General features: G+C 48.5%; 2 long non-coding RNA genes across 3 annotated transcripts; one reads left to right on the top strand and one right to left on the bottom strand.

Moving 5' to 3' along the window:
• Positions 1–1,502: 1,502 nt before the first annotated feature.
• LOC148658659 (uncharacterized) lies at positions 1,503–4,266 on the bottom strand. Of its 2 annotated transcripts, none has more exons than XR_015940567.1 (4): positions 4,077–4,266; positions 2,770–3,465; positions 1,912–2,030; positions 1,503–1,580 (listed from the first exon to the last, which is right to left on the bottom strand). It is a non-coding gene; the product is annotated as an uncharacterized LOC148658659 (long non-coding RNA). The 2 variants fall into 2 exon arrangements; XR_015940568.1 differs by having other exon boundaries at positions 1,508–1,619.
• Positions 4,267–7,369: 3,103 nt separating this feature from the next.
• On the top strand, positions 7,370–10,232 carry LOC148658660 (uncharacterized). Its single transcript, XR_015940118.1, has 2 exons — positions 7,370–8,402; positions 9,642–10,232. It is a non-coding gene; the product is annotated as an uncharacterized LOC148658660 (long non-coding RNA).
• Positions 10,233–14,617: the final 4,385 nt, after the last annotated feature.

The following is a 14,617-nucleotide window of genomic DNA, read 5'->3' on the forward strand; positions in this document are numbered from 1 at the left end:
GCTGTCTCCATCGTCGTCCAGCCAGGACGTAGGAGACGACATGGGCACTCCAGGGAGCTGCCAGTCGACAAGACTGGAGCCAACCTGGAGAAGAGACGGGCCGATGTGACTTAAATCTATCATCTGCAAAGTGACAAGGAAGACGATAGTGGAGTATGTTTGGCCATTTCTCTTGTTTTCATCATGTCTACTCTGTATACAGAACTGACATTGAAGAGCAGAGAAGCCACTCATTCACTTGACCTAGGCTCTGTGAAGAGGAGTTTTGTCACAGTTTTTGAGTGGCTGTAATTATTTTTTCCATACTGTACATGTAAAAACGTGTCAAATCTATGCACTGGTTGATGGCACATGATCCACAGACACAGACTCACTCTAACAGGGAGTCCTGGCGGCAGTGTGCTGGTCTTGATGTGCGGTGGAGCTGTCAGGGGACGGGTCAGGCTCCTCGACGGAGCACCAGCCCACTTGGAGGTGGGGAGTCCCTCTCCAGCCTGAGGCGCCTCTGGGGAGCGGGGCTCTTGAAGGTGTTCTATTGGCTGTGATGTTTGGGGAGGAAGAGACAGATTAATAATGTCATTATAAAATAGATTTACACTCTATTAATACTACAGCTTAAACAAGGGCACAAACTGTACAAGACCGTTTGTGCTTCCTCTGCCCTTCCTCCTGCCTAAATCCTTTTCAGTTTCCAATCGTGATCCCTGTGTCGCTAGGACGTATGAAACAGTCCCTGGGATGAAAGCTTCTGTCCTGCCTGATACACTTGGCTCGACCCGCAATGTTCGCGCAGTGTCTGTGTGACTCACGGTGCTCTGTCCGGTCTCTGGCTGCTTGATTCCTGCCGGGAAATGGTCTTTTTCCGGGGAGGGGTCGCGGCTGTCGCCTGGTGTCACGGCCGTGGGCTCGGTGGACAGATGTGCTCCCCTGAGCGCGTCGCCCTCATCTTCCACTAGGAGCGGGCTGGGAGGTGTCTGCTCACAAGAGCCTGTAATTCAAGGAACCAACAACGAACAAATCTGAAATGCGGAGTCCGATAAAGTACCTGGTTTGCCTTTTCTGTTACTCTGGGGAAGTTTAACGACGTAATAAAATCTCTAATCAGCTGTCTGCCGAGACGAGGGTGGTGATTTTCTAAGTTACTAGATGAGCCTCCCTACCCGTAGAAGTGGGGGTCGCAGATCTCGGGGTGTCTTTCTTGTCATCAGAGTGTTGAGGTCTGTCCGTGCTGTCCGTGCTGCTCAGAGACTTTGTTTCTCTTGACCCGTCTTCCTTCTCCTGGGAGACGCCAGGGTCCTGGCAATTGCAAAAGATTTAGGACAAGCAACACAGCACCTAAAGTTTTCTGTTCAGACCTCAGTCGCTTTGCAGTCATCCCAGAGAGTATATGAGCCCTCTTGAGAGCTGTCAGTGCTGCTCTGATACTGGGATTCACCTGACCTGTCTTGTTTCTCCTGGGAGATGGCAGGCTCCTCCTGAAAGCAACTGCAGAGCACCTTGTCGCTGTCTCCATCGCTGCCCAGCCAGGACGTACTGTAGGTGATGACATGGGCACTCCAGTCGACAAGACTGGAGCCAACCTGGAGAAGAGACGGGCTGATGTGACTTAAATCTAAAATCTGCAAAGTGACAAGGAAGACGATAGTGGAGTATGTTTGACTGGGGACTGTCACTGGACAACCTGCTTTTATCCAGATCATTTTCTCTTCATAACCTTAGAATTTGCCATTTCTCTTGTTTTCAAAATATTCACTCTGTATACAGAACTGACATTGAAGAGCAGAGAAGGCACTCATTCAGTTTACCTAGGCTTGTGAAGAGGAGTTTTGTCACAATTTGTAAGTACATGTTACATGTAAAACAGGTAAAATCTAAGCACTGGTTGATGGCATGTGGCCCAGAGACACTCACACTGACAGGGAGTCCTGGCGGCAGTGTGCTGGTGCTGGCCTGTGTTGGAGCTGTCAGGGGACGGGTCAGGATCCTCGTTGTTGGAGTACCTTTGCAGCTGTTCTACTGGCTGTGCTTTTCTGGGAAAAAAGGAACAATGAATAAAATGGACTTACATGTTGTTTGAACTATAGTTTAATCGAGTGTACAAGACAAGGTTTGTTCTTTTAAAGAGCTAATTTCTAAAATGTAAAATGAACATCTCGTTTAAGACTGAGGCTGAGGCGGTTTACTTGCAAAGTGACTGTAGAATTTCCTCCAGACTTTTCTTAAAAGAGTTTGGGTCTCAGTTACCTACCTGAGATGCCTGTTCTAGACACCTACCACTCTGTGTGTAAAGAAGTGTTTCCCATACTTCCTCCTGCCTAAAATGCCTTTTAGTTTCCGACAGTGTGAAATGGTCCCCTGGGGTGAAAGTATCTGTCCTGTCTAATAATATTTTGCTCGAACCCTCAATGTTCACTTGGTGTCTCTGTAACTCATGTTGCTCTGCCCTGTCTCTGGGTCTTTGATTCCTGCTGAGAAACGTCCATTTCCTGACAAGGGGTTGCAGCCGTTGCCCAGTTTTTGGGGTGTGGGCCTGTGAGGGCAGCTCTGATTCTTTTGTGCATCATCCCCATGTTCGTCTCGGAGCCCCGAGACTTGTAGGGAGGTTCTCTCTAGTTGGAGACTAGAGAGTTGCTACATTAGAGTCTGTGATTCTGTGAACCAACAAACACCTCTGAAATGCAGATAAGGGTAAAGTATGAGCGAGGTGCTATTCAGGCAGATATGACCCAGTAAGTCATAGCTAAAAGACGAGCCTTCCCGCCTCTCTACCTGTAGAAGTGGAGGTGGGGGGGGGGGGGGGGGCACAGACTTTGGGGTCTGTGGCAGCCGAGGGGTCTTCCTTGTCGGGGGGTGTTGAGACTTTAATGGAGTCATTCCTCTGCAGCAGACAAACACAGCGGTGAGGTGTTCAAAGATCAGAGGGAGTTGTCTTTCTCGGCTCCTTTTCTGAGGCACCTTTACTTGTTCTTGTTGAGTGCTATTTTTGTGGTCACCTGGAGAAAGATCGAGGTGGCATTTGGCCTTGCAGGTCTGTGGCGCCCCTGGGTAACTGTGATTTTGAAAGGGTATGAGTAGCTAATTGCATAGATGTCCACATTTAACTGTGAGCACTTCTAATAAGATGCTGAAGGTAAAAGATTTCTGAGGTCACCCTCTCAAAGGTTTATTAATATCAGAGTTTTCAACAGGGTTTTCAGTATTTGTCATAGTTTTTTGTTAAATACAGCTTGACTGAGTTCTGAGATCCGACACCTTGTTTGGTGGTTCACCCTGCTGTTTCTAAATGCCTGGGCCCAGCCAGAACATGCTTGGTGTGGAGTTTGCATGTTCCCCCCTTTCCTCCTGGGTAAACTGGGCTCTCTAAATCACTCTTCCACGTGTGTGTGTGTGTGTGTGTTCTCTTCGCTGAGAAGTCAGTCCATGGTGTAGTACCTCTTGTAGCACCATGCCTCTCCAAGGACAAATCTGAAAATATAATTATGGGAGTATAACGTTGTCTTTAATGGTCCAATATACTGTACACATCTCTCATTCAAAGGGGCACTTTTTAGCGAGTACTCACAACTAATAACTGATCCATATACTCTATATACCTGTGTTTATACAAATCAGCTTCTGTCCTCACTAGGACGAGCTCTGATAGAGTGGCAACTTCTTCCAGTATTATTCTTCGCTCCTCTGGGCTGTATCTTAAACTGTTAAGAGCATTATAGGAGTGACGGTATAAAATGACAAATTATGCTAGCCTCTGGAGGACTAATTTAATACGTGGAGACAGGAGTTTACTCCATTTTTAAAGTGTGGTAATGTCATCTCCTTCCTCAGAAGCCTCTGAGTTGTCTTTCTCATTTTTGCTCTTTCACTAGTACGTTCTCTGGGAGTCCGCGCAGCTTCCCACAGTCCGACCCCTCGGAAACTCTCTATTTACCGACGGGAGGGTGCAGCCTGCCTACGTTGCCTAGCAACCAGAGCCCTTCCCGCCCTTGTGCTCTAGTCTAGACGGTGCTGGGCTGTTAGCGATTTAGCCGTTCGTTCTAAAAGTTCATGAAAAAAAGCGAAAAAAGGAGCAGTCTTACTGTTAAATCTGTCCTCATATGGTATCTCCTTTGGCACAAGCAGGTCTGAAGGTAGGTCATCTCACTCTGACACCGTATTTGATGTGTGAGCAGAATAGACGCGTCTGACCCCGGGTGCCTCAGAAAAGGAGCCGAGAAAGACAACTCCCTCTGATCTTTGAACACCTCGCCGCGGTGTTTGTCTGCTGCACGGGTGTGCGGGCCCGTGAAGTGAACTTGATTGACAGCTGTGTCCCAGAGCAACAAGAGCGCCCCCTCCTGTAGGAGCGGCCCAGCGAGCGACTTGTGCTCATTAACAGACATTAGACAGATATCTAATAATAATAATAATAATGTTTCTTTATAAGCCCTATACAATTTCTTGCATTAGGAATTCGTCTTTTCGCATACCCCAGCTTTTCTCCAAGGAGACACACACAGGGAGAGAAGCTTGGGGTCAGAGTGCAGGGTCTGCCATTGTACGGCGCCCCTGGAGCAGTTGGGGTTAACGGCCTTGCTCAGGGGCCCAACAGAGTAGGATTCCTCTGCCGGAAGCAGGATTTGAACCGGCAACCTTCCAGTCACAGACACAGATCCTTAGCCACAGAGCCACCGCTCCGCCCAAAAACACAGCTTCATGCTCTATTGTACTTTTACACTACTGGGTTTATTCGGTCTTTGACCGCACAAGACTGTGGTAAAATCTACTTGTTGTAATACATACAGTGCCTTGAAAAAGTATCCCTTTTTCCACTCATAAGAATCTCACAGCCTGGACTTTTATTGTTTACATTTGTGTGTCGTTTGTACAGTTGTGAGTCACATATTCATGTTCAGAGAGTCTTCCCAAAAAAGGAAGATGATAGTAAAACAAATTAGTTAAAAGCAAAAAGATGAAATATCATCATTTAATAAGTATTCATCCCCCTTGACCAGTTCTTAGTTGATCCACCTGTAGCAGCTATTACTTCCAAAAACAACTGCTGGCTAAGTTTCTGTTAATGTTGCACTCTGAGATGGAGCAAAATTAACCCATTCCTCCTTGGAAAAATTGCTCAGACTGGTCAGGTTAGCTGGGGAGTGGCGATGGACATCGAGTCTGAGATCTTGCTGCAGATTTCCGATGGGATTAAGGTCAGGACTCTGACTGGGCCCCTCAAGGATATCTATTTTCTTCATTTTAAGCCGCTCCAGTGTTGCTCTTGCAGTGTGCTTCGGATTCTTGTCCTATTGAGAGACCACCTTCCTCCCCCGTTTGAGCTTTTTGTCAGAGGGTAGCTGGTGTTTGTCTAAGATTTGTCTGTAATGTGCATCATTCATCTTCCCATCGATCCTCACAAAATTGCCAGTCCCTGCCACAGAAAAGCATCCTCATAACATGATGCTCCCACCACCATACTTCACAGTGGGGATGGTGTTACCTGGCTGATGTGCAGTCCTTGATTTGTGCCATAGATACTGCTTACAATTGAGGCACAAAACTTCCACTCAGTCTCATCAGACCACAAGACTATCTGCTAGATGGTGTTTTGGAAACTCTTTTTTCTTTCAACCAGGGCTTGCTCCTTGCAACCCTCCCATAAAGATCCTTTTTGTGGAGTGCCTTGGAGACTGTTGACCCATCTACATGATCTTGCATCGCAGCCACTGACTTCTGTAGCTCGTTCACGGTCATGGCTGGCCTCTCAGTAGCTTCTCTGATAAATGGCCTTGTCTGGCAATTCATTTTAGGGGGTGCGGCCTGATCTAGGCAGTGTGGCTGTAGTTTCATACTTCTTCCACTTCTGTACAGTGGACTGCACTGAGCTTCCATCTGCCTTCCCCACATTTGTGTGTCTCTATAATCCTATCTCTGATTTATGTGGAATGCTCTTTCATCTTCATTTTGAGTCTTTTTTTTTGGAAAGTCTCTACTATGCTGATGCGGTAGGACTTTGCAGAGAGAGAGAGGAGTACTTATATTTACAAAGGAACTGACAACAGATGAGCCACTAATTTCCTACACAGGTGGAGCCAATCAACAAACTGGGACTGTTGAGGTACAGTAATGTGCTGCACCTGTGCAAATCTGAGCTTGAAATTAATAGCGGGAATAAACAGTTTTTAAATGTAATAATTTCTGTTTTTAATTCTTAGTAAATTGTGGAAAGATTTTGGAACATTTATTTTGTTTTGACAGGGTACTCAATACTTCATGGATCAGTCCCAAAAACTCCAACCGGTTTGTGTCAGATTACAGTCAATTAGATAGAATTGCAGACTATTGTTAATGGGAATTTAAGGGTGCCTTGAGGAGCTTTTGCACATGAGCAAACTTTGGATGTACTTACACCTGTATAGTGATGGCTGAGTATATAAATGTTACATTTAGTGTTACATACAGCATAAGATTCAAGGCAGGAACATTGAAGCAGTTATTATTATATTATTATTCTAAATCTGCACAAGAGCATTATAAAAGAACATCTGCTAAACTTAAAGTATGATGGTGATTTGGATCATTGTGATTAACAGGCTTTCTGCAACTCTACTTGAAAATGAGCACAATTTCAGGATATTGTTATTTCTCCAGGTTCCACCTTTCCACCCTGTAGCATCACAGATAGAAGAGCAGGACTTCAGCACATCTGTGAATGAGGAGCATGAGTGTGGAAACTGTGGTGGAAGTAGAACACTTGGAAGTGCTCTGTACCTTTTAATAACTTTTAAAATGCACATCCAATTTCTTGGATATAAATAATGATTAATAATAATTTTTATACTCATGTAACACTTTTCTGGATAAAGCATTTATATGGGAAAATAATAATAATTTGCATAATCTCTGTATAATTCTCATAATCTAAATACACAAGAAGAACAAATATGACATACTAATCATAATGTAAAATGGTATCGCAGTAAAACTAAGACCACGAAGCTGTCAGGTGAAATGTGCATACAATGAAAATAAAACATTTTGTTGTGTTACAAATTTTTAAAGATGATTAAAATTATGCATTCAAAATATTATCGACAGAATAACTAATGTGATTATCTGAACAGAAATTGTAAAGTTCAGACAGCTGACAGAAGTGAAAAGTAAAACCGGTTGAGGTTGTAAGTAAAGTGCTAACGAGCCATGGGCACACTAACAAACCTCTAAGTGAACGGCCTCCACATGTTTTTCTTCTGTAAGTGTAAGTAGTACTGATGACAGCACTCGACGGGCCTGAACGGTTTTGGTGTTGCTGTGTCAACTTCAAATTAATTCGCTACTATCAGGCCCAGCTCTACAAGCTCGGAATCGCCGTCAGTGTAAATGAAGAGGACTGAGAGGGGACGGTTGGTTCCCGTGCTTTCGTTATCCCTCGTTTATTTAAAAACAAGCAAAGTGACAGTATTGCAGTACTGCTATTAAGGTATAATAACCTATAACGTTTGTAACTGAAACAAAGATTGTGAGCATTATAATGTTTTAATGTTATTCAGAAAATATATTTGCGGACCTGTGATTCGGCATGACCGAGACAACACGGTTATTTTCCTCGGTCTCGCTGCCTCTCGCTTATAAACCAAGTGTAGCGCGAGAGCAAGTGCGGCAGCGCGCGCGGATCTGGTACCACGTGACTCGGCGGTGAAAGTGCGAGAAGCGCGGAGACGGTTGAGAGACGCTGGGTGGAGCAGAATAAGGAAGCGAGATAATATTCAACTGGTCGTGTCTCCTGTATATATATCACGTAAAGACGACACAGCATAGTACTAGGGAACATACCGTACTGGGATTCTGACAGGGTAGTGTTGAGCAAGAAAGGGATTAAATTAAAAAGCAAACTGACGCGAGAAACGGTAGAAACGGACAACAGGGAGGAGCAATGGAGGTGTGTCAAGCAGTGTCTTTACCCTAACTGAGCAAGAGGACAACGAAAAGAAAGGCGCACGTGTTCAACGGCTTGCTACAAACCGGTCCTGGGGGGAACTGCAGGCCGTTTGTACTTGACAATTGATCGTGGGTTTGAAATTGAAAACCCAGACGTGTGACGTCGGAACACCAGCCGACTCGTTGATACGCGACCGGAACGGAAAGCTGTCCGCGGCGGCGCCGAGACTCTCCGGACAGCGAAGAGGAGCAGACGCGCCAGGGCCCGGGTGTTAGGAAGGACTGCAAACTTCCCAGGAAAATATGTAGGGTCAACCCAGAAAACGACTCCAGCAACATGTCAGGGGTCTTGTTTGTGGGAACAGCTGACGCTAAAGGAAAAGAGATTGTACTGCTATTTACACGGCCACTGGGACAGATATCACCTTCATATTGGACACGGAGACTCGAGACAATTTCAAAGCAGACACTGAACCGTCTGTTAAGAGGTAAACCTACCGTAAATACCTACAGTATAGGTATAGGGTAAAGCCTTGAGCTTATATTGGTGAAGTAATTCTCACAGTCGGTGCTTGCACGCTAAGGCTAAACATTGAGTGACAAAAACACACATTGTCCCATTTGCTATTGTAAAAGTTAACAACGCTCCCGTTATAGGCTTAAAAACATTTAGTACATGGGGTTTAGTAAAACCGGAATGGTGAACGATGTAACAGGCACAAAATACACACTGCTGAGGTTGTATGCGGTGATGTTTTTAACGGCAACGGTGAGCTCAAGCTACTGCACAGAAAAGGCCTAAGAAGCCGGTAATAGATGGGCCATGGTACCGCTTGGGCTTGGGTGCGGGCCGCTGCAATAGTGCAGAGAAATGACGGTTCGGTGAGGATGCGCGTAGATCTAATGGACCTAAATGGTGAATACATCTGTAAAAAGGGCACTGAAACGAGCGGTGCATAAATATACCTGCTGTTGTCTCAACCTTACAGTTCCCGTTCAGATAATCATACTGGTTATTCTGTAAAATATTTAAATGCCTAATTGATAAAATAATATTCACAGATTTGAACATTTTATAGAATGTTTTATTTTTATTTTGACAGCACAAGATTTTTTTAAATACCGCAATAAACCATTATTGTTGAGTAAGAAGTATTGAATAGTTTGTCATATTTGTTCATGTGTACAAGATATGCACGGTATAACATTTTTCAGGTAAAGTCAGCGTGTTGCTACACATACTTAGCAAATTATGATGCCAATCTACTGTATATAGATACTTCAGAAACATACCTAAACTCAACTAGTCTGTCCAGTGAACACTTGGAGCAAACTGGAGACTTTCATAGAGACTTGAGTGTTTCTTTTAAGTGGTTTTGGACCTATTACTGCTTGTAAAGCAATGGCTGAGTATATAAATAGTTGACTTAGGGTTTGAAACAACATTAAGATTCAAGGCAGGAAGCAGTATTCTTATCTGTGTGATCATTTTCTTGTGGTTGTATCCACTGTATACTTTTATGTTGATTCTTATTGTAAATCTGCACAAGTGGACTTCTGCTAAGCAAACAACCATTAAGGTACTTCATTAAACACAGTAACAGAATCACTGATGAAAGTATGATGTTGATTAAGTATTTTGATCAAAAAGTTTCATTTTCCTTTAAAAAAGTTTCTGAAAGTGATTGGAATGAACATAACATAATTTAGGGATGTTATTTCTCCAGATACCCCATTTTGGATCGTACTGGCTGCACCGACGCCTTTCCACCCTGTTGCGTCTCAGATAGAAGAGCAGGACTTCAGCACTCCTGTGGAAGCCCGTGCCTCAGCACAATGCAGGTGTCTGAGTGAATGAGGAGCATGAGTGTGGAAACTGTGGTGGAAGTAGAACACTTGGAAGTGCTTTGTATCTTTTAATGCATTTTTAAATGCACATCCAAAAGTTGTAACACTTTTATGTAAAACTTTTCTGGACACTCCACAAAAAGCACTGTACAGGCAATGGGGACTCCCCTCCACCATCACCAATGTGCAGCCTCACCTGCATGAGGCGACAGCAGCCACAGTGCTCCAGTACACTCACCACACCCCAGCCATCAGTGGGGAGTAGAACAGAGTGATGAAGCGAACTGATAGATGGGGATTATTGGGAGGCCGTGATTGGTAAAGGCCAGGGGGAAATTTGGCCAGGACACCAGGATATTTAAGTATGAATTCCTTGTCACACTACAATATCGAGTCATGACTGACTGCAGTCTAGCATATGGAACACATGGAAATATTTCTCACAGTGAAATAAAAGACATGAGTACAAAGCTCTTGGGATGCTATAGCTTTTATTTAAGCTATGTAAAGATTTCTGTTCAGACCTCAGTCTCCTTGCAGTATTCCCATAGAGTATATGAGCCCTCTTGAGAGCTGTCAGTGCTGCTCAGAGACTGGGATTCACCTGACCTGTCCTGTTTCTCCTGGGAGACGCCAGGCTCCTCCTGAAAGCAACTCCACAGCACCTTGTTGCTGTCTCCATCGTCGTCCAGCCAGGATGTACTGTAAGTGACGGCATGGGCACTCCAGGGAGCTGCAAGTCAGTAAGACTGGAGCCAACCTGGAGAAGAGACGGGATGATGTGACTTAAATGTATAATCTGCAAAGTGACAAGGAAGATGATAGAGGAGTATGTTTGACCGGGGAATGTCACTGGACAACCTGCTTTTATCCAGATCATTTTCTCTTCATAACCTTAGAATTTGCAATTTCTCTTGTTTTCACCGTGTCCACTGTGAATACAGAACTGACATTGAAGAGCAGAGAAGCCATTCATTGTCAGGGGACAGGTCGGGATCCTTGTTGGAGCACCAGCCCACTTCGGGGTGACGGTCCCTATCCAACCTGAGGCGCCTCCTTGTAGAGGGAGTGTTGAAGGTGTTCTATTGGCTGTGATGTTTGGGGAGGAAAAGGCAGATTAATAATGTCATTATGAAATAGATTTACACTCTATTAATACTACAGTTTAAACAGGGGTCTTTTTCTGGGGAGGGGTCACAGCTGTCGCCTGGTGTCACGGCAGTGGGCTCGGAGGGCAGATCTGCTCCCCTGAGCGTGTCGCCCTCATCTTCCACTAGGAGCGGGCTGGGAGGTGTCTTCTCACAAGAGCCTGTAATTCAGAGAACCAAAAAGAAACAAATCTGAAATGCGGAGTCAGACAAAGTACCTGGTTTGCCTATTTAAAGCCGCCTTTTCATTTTCTTTTACTCTGGGGAAGTTTAATGTAATAATAAAATCTGTAATCAGCTTTTCGCCGAGATGAGGATGGTGATTTTCTAAGTTACTAGACAAGCCAGCCTACCCGTAGAAGTGGGGGTCGCAAATCTCGGGGTGCCGGAGACAGTCGGGGTGTTGTCCTTGTAACGAACAGTTCTTTCCGGACCCTATGCGGACGACACAATCCGAAGAAGTGGGGAAACACTAGGGAAACGTCATGCAGGAATACGGGGCTGAAGACGGGGGCGTGTCCAAGGTGCGCTGGTGCACGGGGGAGGTGTGGCCGAGGCGAACAATCCAAAAGAGTAGTCCTTAGAGAGAATCCAAACAAGTGGGTAAGTCCAAAACCAGGAGATCCATCAGAACAAGGAATTAAAACACGAAGGCCGGGTCGGAACCGGCAGACAGGGAACAGGAACGGGAACCGAGATTAAAACCTTAACGGGACCAGGCGCTTCCAGGTCCCGGACTCGCACGGTACGGAAACCAGATGCAGAACCCGGATGAGCGTCAGCGCCTGGCTTTTAAGGTGGGCTGGGAATAGGGAACAGGTGCACAGAATAAAGTCTCACGTGAAAGGGCTGGAGCACCCTTAAGGAGGGGGGGGGACTATAATCGTGACAGTCCTTGTCCCTGGCGGGTTCAGGTCTCACGGGGGTCACCCCCCCGCAGCACACCAACACTGTGGCGAGGTGCACAAGGAAGAGGGGGAACTCCCCGTCCTTCTCCTCTGCTCTTTTTTGGGGGGTCCTCCTCCTTCTTTTCTTCCGAGTGATTTCATGGTCACCCGGGGGGCGAGCTGGCCTTGGGCCTTTGGCCTTGCAGACCTCGGTTCGTAGTGGGATACAAAGGTTCTGACCCATGGGGAAACAGAAACTTATGCGATTTGATGACTGTGACCCCTTTTTATAAGGCTTGAAAGTAGGACGTCTGATTTCGTTAATATAATCTTATATATTGTAACGTTTTCAGGTTCCCTCAGGACAAAGAACAAGTGGAGACGTGATAGTAAACCAAGCGACTGCTTTATTCTCCTATCGAAACCACACAAAAACCAAACACAGGATATACACACACATGAGGAGACCGACAGAACACTTACACATGGATAGGGTGGTAACTTGTTAACTACAGGCCATACACTTATAAAGCTATACAGGACACTAAAACTACTGTAACACTATTTACATATGAAGGGTCAGCTGCTGGTCATTGTGCTGACCCTCAGACACCCCCCCGGCTACAACTCCCAGCCTGCTTCGTGGAACCATGAGTGCCTAGGTGCGCTTTCTCCTTACCACCGGGTGAGGGCTTTACACTGCCCCCACCTGAAGCATCTGGCGTCCCGCCGACGTCGAACACCCCCCTCAGGCTGTACTCATACTCGGCTAACGGCTGCGGAACTCTGTGTGAGCGACTGCTGCGCAGCGGTGGCGGCTGGCGGCCCACAGACACCCCCTGTCGGCTGACTCCTGTCCCGGCTGCTCCTCCAGAGCCTCCCCGCGGGGCTCCTCCTCCCGGACCCCGTAGGGTGCCAGGCGGTCTCAGTGCAGGACCACCACTCTCCCCCGTGTTCGCAACCGGACCCGGTAGCAGACCTCCCCCACCACCCCGAGGACCTCAGCGGGCCCCTCCCACGACGGCACTAGCTTAGGGCTGAGGCCATTGCGGGGGCGTGGGCTGAACACCCAAACCAAGTCCCCGGGCTGAAAGGCAGGCCCCCTGCAGCGCAGGTCGTAGTGTCTAGTGGGTCCGGGCAAAGCTGTGCACTCACCGCATCCGCTGCCGCAGGTCCCACTCGTAGTCTGGTCCAGCGGGCGGTGCCGACTTGTCTCCGGGCAGCGGGCCGAAGACCAGGTTTTCATCTCCCGGCCCAGCATGAGTGAGGCCAGGGTGGACTGGTAGATTCCTGGACCGCGGTCCGATACGCCCAGAGAGCAAGGGGGAGGTGGTGGTCCCAGTCCGGCTGGTGCCGGGACACCAGGGTGGCCAGCTGGGTGGCAAGCGTCTGATTGAACCGCTCCACCAACCCGTCGCTCTGGGTATGCAGCGGGGTGGTCCGCGTCTAAGAGATCCCCAGGCGGGGATGTAGCGGGGCCCGAGAGCGCTCGTGGGGACCCTTCTGTGCCACGCACACCGCACACGTTCGGCAATACCGCTTCACGTCCCGGTGGCAAAGACCCCAATAAAAGTGGGCTTGGAATTTTCTTGCAGCCGAAACGCCCCACGCCCGGCTGGCCGTGCACTGCTCGGAGCACAGCCCCGCGGAGCGACTGTGGCACCACCAGCTGCCACCGTATCTCGCCACTGGAGGGAGCCCGCCATCCCCGGCGCAGCACCCCATTCCTTACCTCCAAGGCCTCCCACAGGGAGCAGAGGGCCTTGACAGACTTTGGGTGCGGGGTGAGCTCCTCCCGCGCAGGCTGCGCTCCTGCTGCCTTCCAGCGGAGCACCGGCCCCACGTCAGGATCAGCTGCCTGTTGCTGCGCCAGGTCTGACAGGCCCACCCCCAGCAGCGCCTCCAGGGCCGTAGCCGCGGCGCTCACCTCCGCCACGGTGTGGACTGCCCCCTCACACTGCTCCCGCCGGGCACAGTAGCGGCACTCCGCGGCCTCACAGGGGCGCCGCGTGAGAGGATCTGCATTGAGATGGTGAGATCCCGCACGGTGCACGACAGTGAAGTCGTACTCCTGCAGGACCTCTAACCATCGCGCCATCTGCCCCTCCGGTTCCTTAAAGTGGAGCAGCCAGGTGAGGGACGCATGGTCGGTCCTCAACTGGAACCGGGTCCCGAACAGGTACGGCCTGAAGTGGCGGAACGCCGCCATCACTGCCAGCAGCTCGCGACGGGTCGGGCAGTTGTTCCGTTCAGCCTTATTCAAAGCCCAACTGTAGTAGGCAACCACCCGCTCCCCATCTGGCCCCTCCTGCGCCAACACCGTGCCCACCCCTGAGTTACTCGCGTCGGTATCCAGGATATACGGTAACCGCGGATCGGGGTAGGCCAGCACGGGGGCCCCCACCAGAGCTTCACGTAACCGGCTGAAAGCCGTCTCGCAGACCGAGTCCCAGTCGAAACGGCGGCCCTTGTCGGTAAGGCGGTGCAGCGGGGCAGAGATGCTGTCAAAGTCCCGGACGAACCTCCGGTAGTACGAGGCCAACCCCAGAAAGCTGCGCAGCTCCTCGATGGTACAGGGAGTCGGCCAACCCCTCACTGCGGCGACCTTACCTGGGTCTGTAGCCACCCCTCGCGGTCCAAAAATGTCCCAGGAAGGTCACCTCCCGCCGCAGGAGCTCCCACTTGCGGGGGTTGAGCCTCAGGCCAGCATGAGGATGCAGGCCAGCACCGCCTGGAGGTTCGTCAAGGCCTGGTCAAAACCCCGGGCATGAACCAGCGGGTCGTCCAGGTACAGCACACACTGGTTCCGCGGGACCGATG

Source organism: Lepisosteus platostomus, chromosome 7, assembly GCF_059453375.1.
Source record: "Lepisosteus platostomus isolate fLepPlt1 chromosome 7, fLepPlt1.hap1, whole genome shotgun sequence".
Taxonomy (NCBI): domain Eukaryota; kingdom Metazoa; phylum Chordata; class Actinopteri; order Semionotiformes; family Lepisosteidae; genus Lepisosteus; species Lepisosteus platostomus.